Below are 20,000 nucleotides of genomic sequence, written 5' to 3'. Positions count from 1 at the left end.
TTTCGGGTATCGGTAATGGTGGTTTTTCAGACGGTATATCTTGTCATGATGATTTGTATTGTTTCATCACCAATGGTACGTTAGTAAATAAACTTTCGACGTCCAGAGATGCTATGTCTTCGTCGGGTGTGTGTCTGCAGTAGATCGAGAATTTCGTCGATGATTTTTAGGAGAGAACGTTGAAGGAATGTTACGGCGTTATAATTCGTTCAATTTCTTAGCACTTTATACCATGGGGATGTTCATTTGGGAATAATGGGCCGTAATGGGTTTCCCTGTTTGTGGAATCTTGACTGTGTCCGTAGCAGTATACGGTGCAACAGTCTCCGATGTTTTTGGAAAGTTTACAGTTCTCTGTTCTTGTTCGCTTTTTTTGTTAGTTAATTCATTCTTCTTTTGAAGATCATTGTCGGGTCTTTTTTAGGATGCAATCGATTTCCTTCCTCCTTTGACTCTCATAGGATGCATTCGATTTCCTTCCTCAATTGACTCTCATAGGATGCAATCGATTTCCTTCCTCCTTTGACTCTCATAGGATGCATTCGATTTCCTTCCTCAATTGACTCTCATAGGATGCAATCGATTTCCTTCCTCAATTGACTCTCATAGGATGCAATCGATTTCCTTCCTCCTTTGACTCTCATAGGATGCAATCGATTTCCTTCCTCCTTTGACTCTCATAGGATGCAATCGATTTCCTTCCTCTTGACTCTCATAGGATGAATTCGATTCCTTCCCTCCTTTTGAATCTAGAGGATGCATTTACGATTCCTTCCTCACTGTGACTCGCATAGGATGCAATCGATTCCTTCCCCTTTGCTCCTCATTAGGATGCAATCGATTTTAACTTCCTCAATGAACTCATAGGATGCAATCGATTTCCATCCTGTGACTCTTCTCATAGGATGCATTCGATTTCCTTCCTCCTTTGACTCTCATAGGATGCAATCGATTTCCTTCCTCCTTTGACTCTCATAGGATGCAATCGATTTCCTTCCTCCTTTGACTCTCATAGGATGCAATCGATTTCCTTCCTCAATTGACTCTCATAGGATGCAATCGATTTCCTTCCTCAATTGACTCTCATAGGATGCATTCGATTTCCTTCCTCCTTTGACTCTCATAGGATGCATTCGATTCCTTAATCTTTGCTTCTCATAGGATGCCAATCGATCCTTCCTCCTTTGACTCTCATAGGATGCATTCGATTTCCTTCCTCCTTTGACTCTCATAGGATGCAATCGATTTCCTTCCTCAATTGACTCTCATAGGATGCAATCGATTTCCTTCCTCCTTTGACTCTCATAGGATGCATTCGATTTCCTTCCTCAATGACTCTCATAGGATGCAATCGATTTCCTTCCTCAAATGACTCTCATAGGATGCATTCGATTTCCTCCTCACAATGACCTTCCTCCATAGGTGCAGCCTCCGATTTCTTCCTCCTTTGGCCTTCCTTCAATACGGATTCCGTTTCCCTTCCCTTTGGACTCTCAATTAGGATAGCATTCGGATTTCGCCTTCCTTCCTTATTGACTTCATTAAGGGATTGCCAAATTCGGATTTCCAAATTCCGCCAATTGGCACCTGCCTTAAACTAAGGATGCCAATTAAGGCGATTTCCTTCCTTCCTTTGGCTTCTACAATGGATGCATTCGATTTCCTTCCTCCTTCTGGGACTTGCCTTCCATAGGATGCAAATTCTTTCCTTGGTTCCTACCTTTGACCTTCCTCAAATAGGATGCATGCGATTTCCTTCCTCCATTTGACTCCTCATAGGATTGCAATTTCGGATTTCCTTCCTTCCTTCAATTGACTCTCATAGGATGCATTCCGATTTTCCTTCCTCCAATTTGACTCTCCATAGGATGAATCGAATTTCTTGGTTCCTTCCTGTGGAGTCCGATTTTGTGACTCTCTAGGATGCAATTCGATTTCCTTCCTCAATTGATCTTCCATAGGGATGCCCAATTTTCGATTTCCCTCCTCATTGATCTCATAGGATGGCAGTTCGATTTCCTTCCTCCAATTTGACTCTCATAGGATGGCAAATCGATTTCCTTCCTCCATTTGACTCTCATCGGTATGCGATTTCGATTTCCTTCCTCCAATTTGGACTCTCATAGGATGCCTTTCGTTTCCTTCCTCCTTTGACATTTCCTTCCATAGATGCATTCGATTTCCTTCCTCCTTTGACTCTCATAGGATGCAATTACGAGTTTCCTTCCTCCTTTGACTCCATAGGATTTGCTTCGATTTCCTTCCTCCTTGACTTTCCCTTCATTTAGGCCTGCAATTCGATTTCCTTCCTCCTTTGACCTCATAGGATGCAATCCTCGATTTTCCTTCCTTCCTTTGACGTCTCATAGGATGCTTATTCGATTTCCTTTTCCTTTCCTCCAATTTGACTCCTCATAGGATGCATTCGATTTCCTTCCTCCTTTTTGACTCTGCATAGGATGCAATTCGATTTTCCTTCCTCCTTTGACCTCATAGGATGGCATCGTTTCCTCCTCCTTTGGAACTGTCTCATTAGGATTTGCCCATTCCGATTTCCTTTTGTCCTTTGAAAACTCTCATTAGGATGCATTCCGATTCCATTTCCTTCCTTTGAACTCCTCATGAGGATTTGCAATCGATTTCCTTTCCTCCTTTGACTTCTCATAGGAATTGCAATTCGATTTCCTTCCTCCTTTGAAAGACTCTCATAAGGATGCAATTCGATTTCCTTTCCCCTCCTTTTGACTCTCATACGGATGCAATCGATTTCCTTCTCCTTTGACCTCCTCATATGGATGGCAATTCGAGTTTCCTTCCTCCAAATTTGACTCTCATATGGATGCAAATTCGATTTCCTTCCCTCCTTTGACTTTCCTCCATTTAGGATTGCCATTTCGAATTCCTTCCTCAATTGACTCTCATAGGATGCAATCGATTTCCTTCCTCCATTTGGACTCCTCCATAGGATCAATCGATTTCCCTTTCCTCCACTTTGACTCTCATAAGGATGCAATTTCGATTTCCTTTCCTCCCAAATTTGACTCTCACTCGGATGCAATCGATTTTCCTTCCTCCAATTTGACTTCTCATATAGAATGCAATCGATTTCCTTCCTTCCTTTGACTCTCATTTAGGTGCATTGATTCCTTCCTCCCTTTGACCTCTCATAGGATGCCAATTCGGATTTCCTTCCTCAATTTGACCTCTCATATGTATGCAATCGATTTCCTTCCTCCTTTGAACTTCTCATAGGATGCATTCTATTTCTCTCCGATTTGACTTCATACGGATGCTTCGAATTTCTTCCTCCTTTGGGGACTTTCCTTTCCCATAGGATGCAATTTTCGATTTCCCTTCCTCCTTTGCTCCTCATAGGGAATGCAATCGATTTTCCTTCCCTCCTTTGAACTTCTCATGGATGCAGTTCAATTTCCTTCCTCCTTGGACTCTCCATAGGATGCAATCGGGGGGAGGGAGGGGGATTTTCCCTTCCTCATTGAAACTTCTTCATAGGATGCATTTCGTTTCCTTTCCTCCCTTTGACTTTCCTTCATAGGATGCGTTCGAATTTCCTTCTCCTTTTGGACTCTCATAGGATGCAATTCGATTTCCTTCCTCAATTGACTCTCATAGGATGCAATCGATTTCCTTCCTCCTTTGACTCTCATAGGATGCATTCGATTTCCTTCCTCAATTGACTCTCATAGGATGCAATCGATTTCCTTCCTCCTTTGACTCTCATAGGATGCAATCGATTTCCTTCCTCTTTGACTTTTTCTTATAGGAAGGCCATTTCCGAAATTTCCTTCCTCCTTTGACTCCTCATAGGATGCCAATCGATTTTCCTTCCTCCAATTTGAACTCTCAATAGGATGCATTTTCGATTTCCTTCCTCCTTTTCTCTCAAGGATGCAATGATGTCCTTCCTCCTTTGACTCTCATAGGATTGCATTCCGACTTTCCTTCCTCAATTGGACTCTCAATAGGATGCAATCGCTTTTTCCATTCCTCCAATTTGAACTCTCAAATAGGGATGCAATCGAATTTCCTTCCTCCTTTTTGACCTCTCATAGGATGCAATTCGTTCTTCCTCACCTTTGAACCCTCTTCATAGGATGCAATTCGATTTCCCTTCCTCCTTTGACTCTCATAGGAATGCAATTCGATTTTCCTTCCTCCTTTTGACTCCTCATAGGTATGCAATCGATTTTCCTTTCCTCCCACTTTGACTTCGTCATAGGATGCAATCGATTTTCCTTATCCTCCTTTGAACTCTCATAGGAATGCAATTCGATTTCCTTCCCTCCTTTTGCCCTCCTCATAGGATGCAATCGATTTTCCTTCCTCAATTGGACCTTCTCATAGGATGCATTCGATTTCCCTTCCTCCTTTGACTCTCAATAGGATTTCAATTCGATTTCCTTCCTCAAATGACTCTCATAGGATGCATTCGATTTCCTTCCTCAATTGACTCTCATAGGATGCAATCGATTTCCTTCCTCCTTTGACTCTCATAGGATGCATTCGATTTCCTTCCTCCTTTGACTCTCATAGGATGCATTCGATTTCCTTCCTCCTTTGACTCTCATAGGATGCAATCGATTTTCCCTTCCTACCACTTTGACTCTTCATAGGGATGCAATCTATTTCCCTTCCCTCCTTTGACCTCTCATAGGATGCAATCGATTTCCTTCCCTCCAATTTGACCTCTCATAGGATGCAATCGATTTTCCTTCCTCAATTGACTCTTCATAGGGATGCAGTTCGATTTCCTTCCTCCAAATTTGAACTCCTCCATAGGATGCATTCGATTTCCTTCCTCCTTTGACTCTCATAGGATGCATTCGATTTCCTTCCTCCTTTGACTCTCATAGGATGCAATTCGATTTCCTTCCTCCTTTGACTCTCATAGGATGCAATCGATTTCCTTCCTCCTTTGACTCTCATAGGATGCATTCGATTTCCTTCCTCCTTTGACTCTCATAGGATGCATTCGATTTCCTTCCTCAAATGACTCTCATTAGGATTGCCATTCGATTTCCTTTCCTCCTTGACTCTCATAGGCTGCAATCGAGTTCCTTCTCAATGGATCTCATAGGATGCATTTCGGATTGTTCCTTCCTTCCTTGGCACTCTCATAGGATGAAATCGATTTCCTTCCTCAATGACTTTTCCTTCCATAGGTGCAATTCGAATGTTCCTTCCTCCTTTGACGCTCACGGCCAGGATGCAATTCGATTTCCTTCCTCCTTTGGACTCTCATAGGAGCATTCGATTTCCTTCTCATTGACTCTCATGAGGATTTGTTATGGCCACCATTTTTCCGGGGAACTTTTTTTTTTTTTTTTTCAAACTTCCTCAAATGACTCATTAGGAGCATTCGCATTTCCTTCCTCAAATGGACTCTCTAGGATGCAATTCGATTTGTTCCTTCCCTTCCAATTGACTTCTCATAGGATGCATCGATTTCCTTCCTCAATGACTCTCATAGGAGCATTCGATTTCCTTCCTCCTTGACTCCTTCATAGGATTTGCCAATTCCCGAATTTCCTGGCCTCAAATGGACTCTCATAGGATGCAATCGATTGGTTCCTTCCTCAAATGACTCTCCAAGTAGGAGCATCGATTTCCTTCCCTCAAATTGACTCTCATAGGATGCATTTCGATTTCCTTGCCGTCCTTGTGACTCCTTATAGGATGCATTCGAAATTTCATTCCTAAGAATGGGACCTCCATAGGCTGCATTCGATTTCCTCCCCTTGGACTCTCAAGGATGCAATCGATTTCCTTCCTCCAATTTTGACCTCTCATAGGATGGCATTCGATTTCCTTCCTCCTTTGAACTTCTCATAGGATGCAATCGATTCCTGCCTCCTTTGACTTCTTACATAGGGATGGCATTCGATTTTCCTTCCTCCTTTAAATGACTCTCCATAGGATGCCATTCGGATTTCTGCCCAAGGTGGAACTTCATAGGAGCATTCGATTTCCTTCCTCAATTGGACTTCATAGGACGCATTCGATTCCTTACTCAATTGGACTCTTCATGGATGCAATTCGATTTCCTTCCCCTTTCAATTGACTCTCATAGGATGCTTCTGATTTCCTTCTAAATTGGACTTTCCAAAGGATTGCATTTCCGTTTCATTCCTCCTTTGACTCTGCATAGGGATGCATTCGATTTCCTTCCTCCATTTGAACTTATAGGATGCATTCGATTTCCTTCCTCAAATGACTCTCATAGGATGCAATCCCCCCCCCCCCCCCCCCCGATTTTCCTTCTCAATTGACTCTCATAGGATTTGCCATTCCGATTTCAATTCCTCCTTTGACGATCATAGGATGCATTCGATTCCTTCCTCAAATGGAGCTCTCATGATGCAACGCATTTCCTCCTCAAATGGACTTTCTCATTAGGAGCCAATCGAAATTTCTTCCTCAAATGACTTCATAGATGCATTCGATTCTTCCTCCGGTTGACTCTCACGGGATGCATTCGATTTCCTTCTCTTTGCTCTCTAGGATGCCATTCGGAATTTCCTTCCTCAAATGACTCTCATAGGATGCTTCGATTCCTTCCTCAATTGTGAACTTTCCTCCATAGGATTGCCATTTTCGATTTCCTTCCTCAAATGACTCTCATAGGATGCATTCGATTTCCTTCCTCAAATGATACTCAATAGGATTGCCATTCCGATTCCTTCCTCCTTTGACTCTCATAGGATGCAATCGATTTCCTTCCTCCTTTGACTCTCATAGGATGCATTCGATTTCCTTCCTCAAATGACTCTCATAGGATGCATTCGATTTCCTTCCTCAATTGGACTTATATAGGATGCATCGATTTTCCTTCTCCTTGACTTTATCATAGGATGCCAAATCGATTTGTTCGAATTCCTCCTTTGACTTCTTCATAGGTGCATCGATTTCCTTCCTCAAGACTTCTCGTAGGATGCAATCCGATTCATTCCTTTCAATTGAATTCATAGGATGCCCCATTCGATTCCTTCCTCCTATTGGACTCTCAATAGGATGCAATTCGATTTCCTTCCTCCTTTGACTCTCATAGGATGCATTCGATTTCCTTCCTCAAATTGACTCTCATAGGATGCATTCGATTTCCTTCCTCCTTTGACTCTCATAGGATGCATTCGATTTCCTTCCTCCTTTGACTCTCATAGGATGCATTCGATTTCCTTCCTCAAATGACTCTCATAGGATGCATCGTTTCCTTCCTCCTTTGACTAAATAGATTGCAATCGATTTCCTTCCTCAATTGACTCTCATAGGATGCATTCGATTTCCTTCCTCAATTGACTCTCATAGGATGCAATCGATTTCCTTCCTCAATTGACTCTCATAGGATGCATTCGATTTCCTTCCTCCTTTGACTCTCATAGGATGCAATCGATTTCCTTCCTCTTTGACTCTCATAGGATGCAATCGATTTCCTTCCTCCTTTGACTCTCATAGGATGCAATACGAGTTCCTCTCCTTTGACTTCATAGGATGAATACGATTTCCTTCCTCAATGACTCTTCATAGGACGCAATCGATTCCTTCCTCCTTTTGACTATATCAGGATGCAATCGATTTCCTTCCTCAATTGACTCTCATAGGATGCATTCGATTTCCTTCCTCAATTGACTCTCATAGGATGCAATCGATTTCCTTCCTCATTGACTCTCATAGGATGCAATCGATTTCCTTCCTCAATTGACTCTCATAGGATGCATTCGATTTCCTTCCTCCTTTGACTCTCATAGGATGCATTCGATTTCCTTCCTCAATTGACTCTCATAGGATGCATTCGATTTCCTTCCTCAATTGACTCTCATAGGATGCATTCGATTTCCTTCCTCCTTTGACTCTCATAGGATGCATTCGATTTCCTTCCTCAAATGACTCTCATAGGATGCAATCGATTTCCTTCCTCAATTGACTCTCATAGATGAATTCATTTCCTTCGTCAATGACTCTCATAGGAGCATTCGATTTCCTTCTCAAATTGAACTCTCATAGGATGCATTCGATTTCCTTCCTCAATGAACTCTCATAGGATTGCAAATCGATTTCCTTCCCTCAAATTGACCTCTCATAGGTTGCATTCGATTTTTCCTTTCCTCAAATTGACTCTCCATAGGATGCATTCGAATTTCTTCCTCCAATTTGACACTCTCATAGGATGCAATTCCGATTTCCTTCCTCCTTTGGGACCTCTCATAGGATGCTTCGATTTTCCTTCCTCAATTGACTTTCCTTCCATAAGGATTGCAAATCGATTTTTCCTTCCTTTCCTTCCTCAATTTGACTCTCATGGATGCAACTTCGATTTTTTTTTTCCCTTCCCTCAAATTGACTCCTCATTAGGATGCAATCGCTTTTCCTTCCTCAAATGACTCTCCAATTTAAGGATGGCCAATTCCGATTTCCTTCCTCCTTTGAAACTACTCTCATTATGATGCATTCGATTTCCTTCCTGCTTTGACTTCTCATAGGATGCATTTCGATTTTCCTTTTCCTTCCTTTGACTCTCAAAATAAGGATGCATATCGATTTCTTCCCCTCTTGACTCTCATAGGATGCAATGATTATCCTTCTCAAATTGCCCTCTCGATAGGAATTGCATTCGATTTTCCTCCTCAATTGACTCTCATAGAATGCATCCGTCGTTTCCTTCTCCTTTGACCTCTCATAGGATGGCAAATCGATTTCCTTCCTCAATGACTCTCATAGGATGCATTTCGATTTTCCTTTCCCTTCCTCACATGATCTCATAGGATGTGCATTCGATTTCCTTCCTCAAATGAACTCTCAATGGATGCAGTCGCTTCCTTCCTCAATTGACGCTCATAGGATGCATTCGATTCCTTCTTCCTTTGACTCTCATAGATGCAATCGTTTTCCTTCCTCAATTACTCTCATTGAGGATCATTCGATTTTCCTTCCTCAATTGACTCTCATAGAATTGCATTCGATTTCCTTCCTCAATTGACTCTCATGGATGACAAGCGGGGGGATTTCGCTTCCTCAAAATGACTTCTCATAGGATCATTCGGATTTCCTTCCTCCTTTGTGAACTTCTCATAGGATGCCATTCGATTTCCTTCTCAATTGACTCCTCATAGGATGCAATGATTTACCTTCCTCATTGACTCTCATCATAGGAATGCAATCGATTCTCCTTCCTCCTTTTGGACATCTCATAGGATGCATTATCGATTTCCTTCCCTCTTTTGGACTCTCTATATGTTGCATTCGATTTCCTTCCCTCATTGACTCTCATAGGATGAATCGATTTCCTTCCTCCTTGACTTCTCATAGATGCATTCGATACCTCCTCCTTTGACTCAATAGGATGCATCGATTTTCCTTCCCTGTTGACTCTCATAGATTGCAAATCGATTTCTCCTCAATGACTTCATAGGATGCAATCGATTTCCTTCCTCAATGATGGCATCTCCTTCATAGGATGCATTCGATTTCCTTACCTCCAACATTGACTATTTCCTACCTAGGATGCATTCGATTTCCTTCCTCGACTTCTAGATGCATTCGAATCCTTCCTCATGACTCCATAGGATGCATTCGATTTCCTTCCAATTTTTTGACCTCTCATAGGATGCATCGATTGCCCTTCCTCCTTTGACTCATAGGAAGGCATTCGATTCCTCCTCCTTTGACTCTCATAGAATGCACGATTTCCTTCCCAAAATTGACTCTCATAGGAGCAATCCGATTTCCTCCTAATTGACTCTCATAGGATGCATTGATTTCCTTCCTTCCTTGACTCCATTAGGGATGGCCATCGATCCCTTCCTCCTTTGACTCTCATAGGATGCATTCGATTTCCTTCCTCAAATGACTCTCATAGGATGCAATCGATTTCCTTCCTCAATTGACTCTCATAGGATGCATTCGATTTCCTTCCTCAAATGACTCTCATAGGATGCATCGATTTCCTTCCTCCTTTGACTCTCATAGGATGCATTCGATTTCCTTTCCTCTTTGACTCCATTAGGAGCATTCGATTTCCCTTCCTCCTTTGACTTCTATAGGATGCATTCGATTTTCTTCCTCAATGACTCTAAAGATGCCACGATTCCTTCTCAATTGATCTCATAGGATGCATTCGATTTTCCTTTCCTTTTTGGATCTCATAGGATGCATTCGATTTCCTTCCTCAAATTGATTTCTTCATGGAGCATTCGATTTTCCTCTCAATGGACTTCATAGGAGCAAATTCGATTTCCTTCCTCCTTTGACTCTCATAGGATGCAATCGATTTCCTTCCTACTTTGACTCTCAGAGGTTGGATATAGATCCTTCCTCCCTCGACTCTCGTAATATACATTTGTAAATTAGGCTAGAGATAAAATTGTAAAAGGGGTAAAGATTTTGTAAAAAAAAAATCCGTAAATGTAGTTGGCTAAAGGAAATTCTGATTAAGGGAGTGAAACCTGCTATTTATAAAGAAAGAATATTATGGAAACTATTATTATGTATTTATAAAACTGTTCTGATCTGAACACTGAAGAACACCAGGTGTCTGAAGATATCTCTAAAACAATTCATAATATGCTAATTTGAAAGGTTTGCTTCTGCCAAAAATTAAAACGTTAAATGGACAAAAATTTGTCAACTAGCGACACCTTGTATACGACATACTGTGATGACATTTTGTTGAACAATTACACATCGCTCATAAGTTTATATTTGTGACTGCTGCGTTTCCAATTATTGGAGTTTAAGTGACAAATGAAAATCTAACACAAAAAAACAGAATGTAACATAATTCGGCCTATATGAAATGATTAAATGAACTTCAGTATTTAGAAAATAACATCTATTCCAAACAATTAGTGAAGCTAACATGATTTCTGTAATAATTTTAAACAGGAAATATTATATTCTCATCAAGATAGGAATAATTGTGTGTGTGTGTGAATGTATGTATATGTGTCTGTATATATATATATATATATATATATATATATATATATATATATATATATATATATATATATATATATATATATATATATATATATATATATATATATATATATTGTCTGTATGTATATATAGAATTCCTATCACTGAAATCCTGATTTCCTCCTCTGTCCTCTGGTTCGAATCCACGAGAGTACGAAATTATTACATAACTAAAAAAAATTCCCCTTCGGTCAACAAATATGAAAATTTATCAATTCCGAAGTAGAGTGAATTGGATATTAAAGGACATTTGTAGCTTAATGCATATAAGTATATATATATATATATTATATATATATATATATATATATATTATAAAATATATATTATTATAAAAATAATATATAAATATATATTACTATATATATATATATATATATATATATATATATATATATATATATACTATATATATATATATATATATATATATATAATATTATTTTATATTAATACATATGTATATAGTATAAACCCAACAAAAATTTTTTTTTTTGAACGACTAAATCCTTTCCCCTTCTCATTCATTCATAATCAAAAAACGTTGCCGTCTTAATAATTGAATTGAAACAAAATCAGCTTCTGTATTCTTCAAGACTTACTGCATTTCACAATTCTGCATAATATGAAATAAGGAAAATATATCAAAACAAAATATGATCTAAAATCATTCACGCATTGACATACATCTCCTAAAATAACGAAACGTATTCTTGTTATAAAAAAAAAAAAAACATTTACCAGAGAAAATCTCCAAGTAATCCCAGAGTCCTTTCATATTCGTGGTGATTAAGTGAAGGGTCGAAGAGGTATCGGACTTTTTGAACAAATGATTCTCAGGATAACAAAATGTTCCCCAAGTCATAAGCGGGCGAGAACAAAGAGGAATTTGTTATTGATAAAAAAAAAAAGTAGAATAGGGTGACGGAAACGGGGAGGCGGTGCTTATGATAAAGGGGTGGGGTGGGAATTATGAGAGACGAGAGATCGAGAGAGAGAGAGATGAAAAATAAGCCTTAGGGATTGTTCATTAAACCACTAGATAAATACTACCTATAGAGAGAGAGAGAGATAGACGAGAGAGAGAGAAGCTATCATGGGATTAGTTCCATTAATTAAATACTTATAGAGAGAGAGAGAGAGAGAGAGAGAAGCCTTATGGACTTAGTTTCATTAAATAAATACTGAGAGAGAGAGAGAGAGAGAGAGGAGGGGGGGGGGAGAGAGAGAGAGAGAGATGATAATAGCATTATGAATATTTTACTATTAAATACTTATCAGAGAGAGAGAGAGAGAGAGAGAGAGAGAGAGAGAGAGAGAGGAATAAGATGGATTATTATTATTAAATTGACAGAGAGAGAGAAGAGAGAGAGAGAGATTACTAATAAGGGTAATTATTCTTTTTCATTAATTAAATTTAGACAGAGAGAGAAGAGAGAGAGAGGAGAGAGAGAGAGCCTTATGACTTTAGTTTCATTAAATAAATACTGAGAGAGAGAGATAGAAGAGAAGAGAGAAGAAGAGGAGAGATGAATAATAAGCATTATAGAATTATTTTCACTAATTAAATACTTATTACTACGAGAGAGAGAGAGAGACGAGAGAGAGAGAGAGGAGAGAGAGAGAGTAGTACAGAGAGAGAGAGAGAGAGAGAGAGATATAAGCCTTATGATTAATTCCATTAATTAAATTACTTGTACAGAGAGAGAGAGAGAGAGAGAGAGAGAGAGAGAGAGAGAGAGATTATTACTAATAATGTCTTATGCGATTAGTTCCATTAATTAAATACTTATAAGAGAGTAGAGAGAGAGAGAGAGAGAGAGAGAGAGAGAGAGAGAGAGAGAGAGAGAGATTAATAATAAGCCTTATGGAATTAGTTCCATTAATTAAATACCAATACAGAGAGAGAGAGAGAGAGAGAGAGAGAGAGAGAGAGAGAGAGAGAGAGAAGCCTTATGGAATTTGTTCCATTAAATGAATAATGAGAGAGAGAGAGAAGAGAGAGAGAGAGAGAGAGAGAGAAGAGAGGAAAAGGAGAGAGAGAGGAGAGAAGCTTATGGAATTAGTTCCATTAAATAAATACTGAGAGAGAGAGAGAGAGAGAGGAGAGAGAGAGAGAGAGAGAGGGCCAGAGAGAGAGAGGAGAGAGAGAAGCTTATGGAATTAGTTCCATTAAATAAATACAGAGAGAGAGAGAGAGAGAGAGAGAGAGAGAGAGAGAGAGACGACAAGAAGTCAAAGACCGTATGAGAGAGAGAGAGAGAGAGAGAGAGAGAGAGAGAGAGAGAGAGAGAGAGAGAGAGATGAATAAATAAGCCTTATGGAATAAATTTCATGATTAAATACTTATACAGAGAGAGAGAGAGAGACGAAAAGAAGAAGCGAAGATAAGAGAGCGAGAGAGAGAGAGAGAGAGATAGAGAGAGATAAATAAACCCTCCACAAGATTTTTCTCAATCTCATAAAATAATAGGAGTAACATCTGTCTATTCACTCTGTATACGAGTATACCAGCCATCACCTAGGGCCAAGTAAAAGAGGCATGGGTTCCAGCAAACAACCCCACCCCTACAAATAAAGAAACCAAACTTAAGAATCATGTAACACACATGATGAGCATCACCCCACGTTAGGACCTAAGGAACAAAACATTGGCATTGGTTTCTGACGACCTAGCAAGAAGACTTACAACCTCTCGAAAACCACCCCACTCTGGGTTACAGAAACAGTAAGAGTTGTGTCGCCAGTGAAATCCGTACAAGTGGAGTGGTAAATAAAGCAGCCTTGATCTCCTGTTATTGGATTTTAAAATGTGTTTATAGAGCAATATTTCCTCTGATCTTTTCCGTGTTACAGGATGTTGCCACTGTTGGTTCTCTCGCGAGGAATTAAATCGTTCAAAAGGCTAGTTTTAGAGGCAATGACGTCACAGGGAGGTGTGGAAAAGTCACAGGGAGTTTGTAAAACGTCACAGGAAGATGTAAGACACCACAGGAAGGTGCAAAACATCTCAGAATGGTGTAAAACGTCATTGGGGGTTTGTAAACAACCACAGAAACGTGTAAAATGCCACAGGAAGGTTGTAAACCAAGGTGTAAAACGCCACTGGAAGGTTGTAAACCATCACAGGAAGGTGTAAAACGTCACAGGAAGATGTAAAAGTCACAGGAAGGTGTAAAAGTCACAGGAGGTTGCAAAAGACCACAGGAAGGTTTAAACACCACGGAAAAGTGTAAAATGTCACAGGTAGGTGTAAAAGTAACACGAAGCTGTAAAAGTCACAGGAAGATGTGAAACATCGGGAAAAGTTGTAAAAAGTTACATGACTGTGTAAAACATCATAGAAAGGTTTAAAAGGTTTCATAACTGTGTAAAACATAACAGAAAGTTGTAAAGCAACATAGGGAAAAGACCAGAGTAGGGTATAAAACTGCTTAAAAGGAACTGTTTATAATCCAGTGATTACAAAGTAACCCACAGGACATAATGTGAAAAAAAATGTATTACAAAACTGATAAACAAAATTTAATGCATATTACTTCGAAAGGATTATATTCGGGGCAGAAAGTGTCGGAAAAAAAAGAAAAAGGAAAAAAATGGACTGAGTAGACGAAGTTAAACCAGCGGAGCATTTTAATAGCTGTGAAATCAGCTGTGATGCAGCAAATAACAGCAACGTCTGGAAAAATGAATTTAGGAAATAGCTGACCTCAAAATATAACTGGGGGGCTTTCCGCCCCCCAGGGTTTTTTTTTTATTCCAGTTATCCCTGAGCTGGAAATAGAATCAAAAGAGAATTATTAAGACTGAACTGACTTCTTATTCCAGCAACTCCTGACCAGGAATGCAAGCAAAAGAGAAATATGATGACCTGAACTGACCTTATTCCAGAAATTCCTGACCAGGAATGTAAGCAAAAGATAATTACTTAGACCTTAAATGACCTTATGCCAGTAATTCCTGATCAGGAATGCAAGCAAAAACGAACTATGAAGACCTGAACTTACCTTATTCCAGTAATTCCTGACCAGGAAATACAAGGAAAAGAAAATTACTAAGACCTTCCCTGACCTTATTCCAGTAATTCCTGACCACGGATGCGAGCAAAAGAGAATTATGAAGACCTTAAATGACATTACAGTAATTCCTGACCAGGAAATACTAGCAAAATAGAATTATTAAGACCTTACAAGATTGCTTTGTTACTTCGGATTAAGTTGGCCTTATGCCAGCACCAAAGTCCTTACCCTAAGACTGCAGTCTGTTAGGTATTAAATTTTGAAGGGGGAATAAAAGGCCTTTTGTGGACCCCTGGACCCTGGCGGACCAACAGAAACAAGGGCCTGGAAAAGGAACCTGTGGGTGTTTAGACACTGACTGGAAGCAATGATTGAATTATTATTATTATTATTATTATTATTATTATTATTATTATTATTATTATTATATTATTATTATTATTATTATTTACTTAGGAAGCAGACCCTCTCTCAAGCATACTTTATTAAAAGTAATGGCTACTTCAGCAGCGTTACACTTGTAGAGATTCTTCTCTATTTTCCGAATAGCAGCTTTTTCCGTGTGCTACTTAGGCTAGTAGAGCGCCTATGGAGGTCATGATCAAATAAACTACAGTCAAAATTGGTGTATATATTTGAATTTTACAGATAAACTATGATACCAATAGTTATCAAATTCATTAACGATATATATATATATAGATATATATATATATATATATATATATATATATATGTGTGTGTGTGTGTGTGTGTGTGTGTGTGTGTGTGTGTGTGTGTGTGTGTGTGTGTTTCTCTCTTGAAGCAAGCGAACTTTCATCTGGAGCTGCCAGACATCCTAGCTTATATATATATATATATATATATATATATATATATATATATATAGTATATATATATGTATATATATATATATATATATATGTATATATATATATCATGTACACATACATATATATATATATATATATATATATATATATATATATTATATATATATATATATATAAATTATACTATATATATATATATATATATATATATATATATATATATATATATATCTAAATATATATATATATATATATATATATATATTATATAGATATATATATATACACGAGTGTGTGTGTATGTGTGTGTACGTTATGAAACGTGTATCTACAGTGTATCGAATACACTGTCTTAACTTTCGCACTGTCTCCCACGACACGAAAATTTAGTAATCGTAGAACATAATTACCCACATTTTCAAGAGGTCAGAAACTTTGGCCCCCCCTAGAGAGAGAGAGAGAGAGAGAGAGAGAGAGAGAGAGAGAGAGAGCGAGAGAGAGAGAGAGAGAGAGAGAAGAATAAATACCACCATTGCCCGCTTCCCCATAACGAGATTTGTGCGTATAAATAAAGCCAAAAGTGAGTTTGCCTTAGGAAAATGAATTAGGAGTCTCCTGTAGGACTTTACAAAATTGGATTGGCCTTTCTATTCGTCTCTTTCTGAAGCGTCCTTCGCTCCTTCTCCTCTATTTCACGGGCGGGTGGGTGGGGGGGGGGGTAAAAGGGGGGGGGGGGGGCGTCACGTGGTTTTCTTGTGTGGATGTGTTTGTTTCTGTATGTGTATATGTATACACATACATATACATGTATACGCATGAATAGTTATCACATCTATAAATCATTCAAGCTACAAATGTCCATTAAAGGACATTTGTAGCTCGAATAATATATACACATATTCATATGGATATTGTATGTATACTTACACATCTCTCTCTATATTAATATACATATATGTATGAATATACTCATATATACATGTGTATATATATGTCCAAATATGTATACATATGAATTTTATCTTTTAATTGTAAAATTTTTTATTATGCATATTTATTTAATCGACCTCATTCGTTTTAGCTATATTTATGAAAAATAAAAAATATAAAAACCATAGCATTTTATCTTTTAATTGTAATTTTTTATTGTGCATATTTAATGAACCTCATTCTTTCTAGATATATTCAATTATCAAAAATAAAAAATAAAAACAAATTAGCGACCAAAATGACTTAAATATTCTTGTGCATCAAAATCGAGTCGCGTATTTAAGCTTAGCCCATTTTGTTAGATGATTGGAAAACGCTAAAAGGAATAATATCAATTTGATCATTAAATGCCAGCATCTTTTGTTTGTTGATATATTATCTAATATCTAATTCAGTGACTTACGGTGTCTCACAGATACACTTTTTAACATATTTTCACTGACGCAACGAAAATGGTTCGACCCTCAAAAAAAAAAAAAAAAAAAAAAAAACAAAAAAAAAAAAAAAAAAAAAATCCTTCCAATTTTCCTTTTTCAGTTTCAGGAACTTTCGTCACGTGACATAACTTACAGGTATCGACAATCGATATTTCTATGGATATTCCTCAGTGGCCAGAATATCAGCGTTCATATAATATCTCACATTTTTATGATAATATGCCTCGTGTGGGAAAAAGGGGAAAATGTCTTTGGGTAGAGATGAAATTCTTTAAAATATATTGAGTATTTTATAGGACATGTTTAAAGCTTGAATATTTTTTCTCCTGCCTCCATTATTTATGGAAAATATATATATATTTTTTGGGGGAGTAATGGTGTCCTGACTTGCATATCTTAATGAAATGTCATTTTCTCTATGCATTTATAATTATCGGCGTCTCACCCCTCCAGATGAACAATGTTTATTTCAATAAACACACATGTGCACGCACACACAATCATACATATGCACGTAAATATAACATGCATATATATATATATATATATATATATATATATATATATATATATATATCTGTGCATATATAACTGAATCACGAAAATTTTAGAACGTGATGAATATATAAATAAAGAAAAAAAAAACACGAAGGAAAGTGAAACAATGTAGTAACCGCTTCGAGGCCTTTCGACTACTCGTCCTGGACTGCTTAGCAAAGGACGGAGAGTCGAAAGGCCTCGCATCGATCAGTAGTCCTTGGTGAATTTTGCCTTTATTTACAACACAGCTTCCTGTGAGTCAAAAGCTTTTACGAAAATCTAAAAAAATTTTTCAATATCTCTCGCATTTGAAAGTCTCTCGCTCATTTATTCCCCCAAAATTTAAGAAACTAATTCATTTTTTTTCTTTCCAGAACTGCAAAAAGGACACCAAAATGGCAACTTTTGTGAAAACTCCTCCCGACTCTGATTCTCAGTCTCTGGAAAACCAAATCTCAGATCATGTTGGAATGACGAACAAAACTTCTTTTCGAAAATTCGGTTGAAAGTAAACAACTAAGTTACAATGAAGAGAGGAAATTTAGTTTTATACCAATGAAATCTTTTTATTGAGATGTATTTGCAGTTTATGGTAATACAGCCTGACGCGCAATATATCATGAGCTCAATAAGTAAATATGAAGTTTTGACCAATAATAATTCGAACAGTATAAGAAAAACCTACCCTGCGTCAAAGATACATTCACTAAACTTTCTGAGGTGTATGCTATGAAATTCATTCATTTTTTCCTTATTCATATTATAGTTTGAACTAAGTTTAAGATTAGCTGATGATTATTTTTTATAAATTATTCTGTAGAAAAAAGTATGATATCCATCGTTGTAAATAAAATTAAAGGACCCTTCTCCCCGTGAAGGCTTTCCTGAAGCTCAGGAATACACTTCCAAATTGAGTGATCCAGAAATTCTGGAAACATTCCGAGACTCAGAAATACAGTGATATTGGAAAACTGACTCACAAGTGCCACATAAGTCCAGAAATTCCAGCGACACCATCATGGATATTCTGGAAACGACAGTCTTTCCCCAATGGGTGGGGATGGGCTTCTCTGCCACGGCGTCGGCTTTGATTAATGTCACCTTCCAGGCGATAGATGGCACTGACGTCGGCTTGGATTACGTGGAGGAGGACAATGCAACGGTGGTGTACAGTAACAGCAACGAAACCAGCGCTTTTATTGTGAGTAAATAAAGTTTAAAATATATATAATTAATATATAATATATATAGATATAATAGATATATATATACATATATATATATAGATATATATATATAATATATATTATATATAATATATATATATATATATATATGTGTGTGTGTGTGTGTGCGTGTGTGTGCGTGTGTGTGTGTGTTTGCGTGAGAAGCTGTCTGTAGCATTTCGTAATATAGTATGTTACAGGGAATATGTGAAATCCATCTAGGGATTTAGTGCTAGCCCCTGGAGGGTCAAATGTGTCTCGCTGTGTTTAATACTAGCCCCTGGGGGATAATATACACTTAGGGACACTTGACCGCCCCAGGGGATAGTCCTAAACGCGGCAAAACACACTGGACTCCCAAGGGACTATAGTAGATTCACATCAACTGTGCATGTGATGTCTAGGCCAGTCCCTTACGACGCTCCTGATTGGCTATTGATAAGCCAATCACAGGGCTGAAAACTCTCAGTCCCTCTCGAGTTCACAGAGGTAGGATGCATGCTCCACCTCTCCTGAGGGATATGTCTTTCACCAGTATCCCTCAGGAGAGGTGGAACACACATCCTGCCTATGTGAACTCTCTCGAGGAAGACTGAGTTTCCAGCCCAATGATTGGCTTATCAATAGCCAATCAGGAGTGTATACGAGTCACTCTTTCAGTGTTATTATACCCTCAAAAACTAAAGATATCTCAACAACTGATCAAAACTGCCGCTGTTTACCAATAAGTAAATTTGCTTTCCAGATGATATACAATTGAATAAAGTAACATTTGAACCTCCAAAAACACTTCCATTCGTCTCCTACTTAAATACAATCAGACATATTTTTTGCCCCAAAGGAAACCTTATTGAGATGAGTAGAGGTGTTCAGGCTGGACACTTACTTTCAATCACATTTACTGATTGCCGGATTGGTCTTGTTAGAGAAAAGTGTAGCATGGGGGTAAGCTATTCATTC

The 20,000-nt window shown here is 38.1% G+C and overlaps 1 pseudogene; it reads left to right on the top strand.

Moving 5' to 3' along the window:
- The window catches only part of LOC135225094 (uncharacterized), a 76,610-nt pseudogene that overhangs the window by 14,128 nt on the left and 42,482 nt on the right, over window positions 1-20,000 (top strand).

The sequence above is a fragment of the Macrobrachium nipponense genome, chromosome 12, assembly GCF_015104395.2.
Source record: "Macrobrachium nipponense isolate FS-2020 chromosome 12, ASM1510439v2, whole genome shotgun sequence".
NCBI lineage: Eukaryota > Metazoa > Arthropoda > Malacostraca > Decapoda > Palaemonidae > Macrobrachium > Macrobrachium nipponense.
This window is presented reverse-complemented; position numbering and strand designations above follow the sequence as displayed.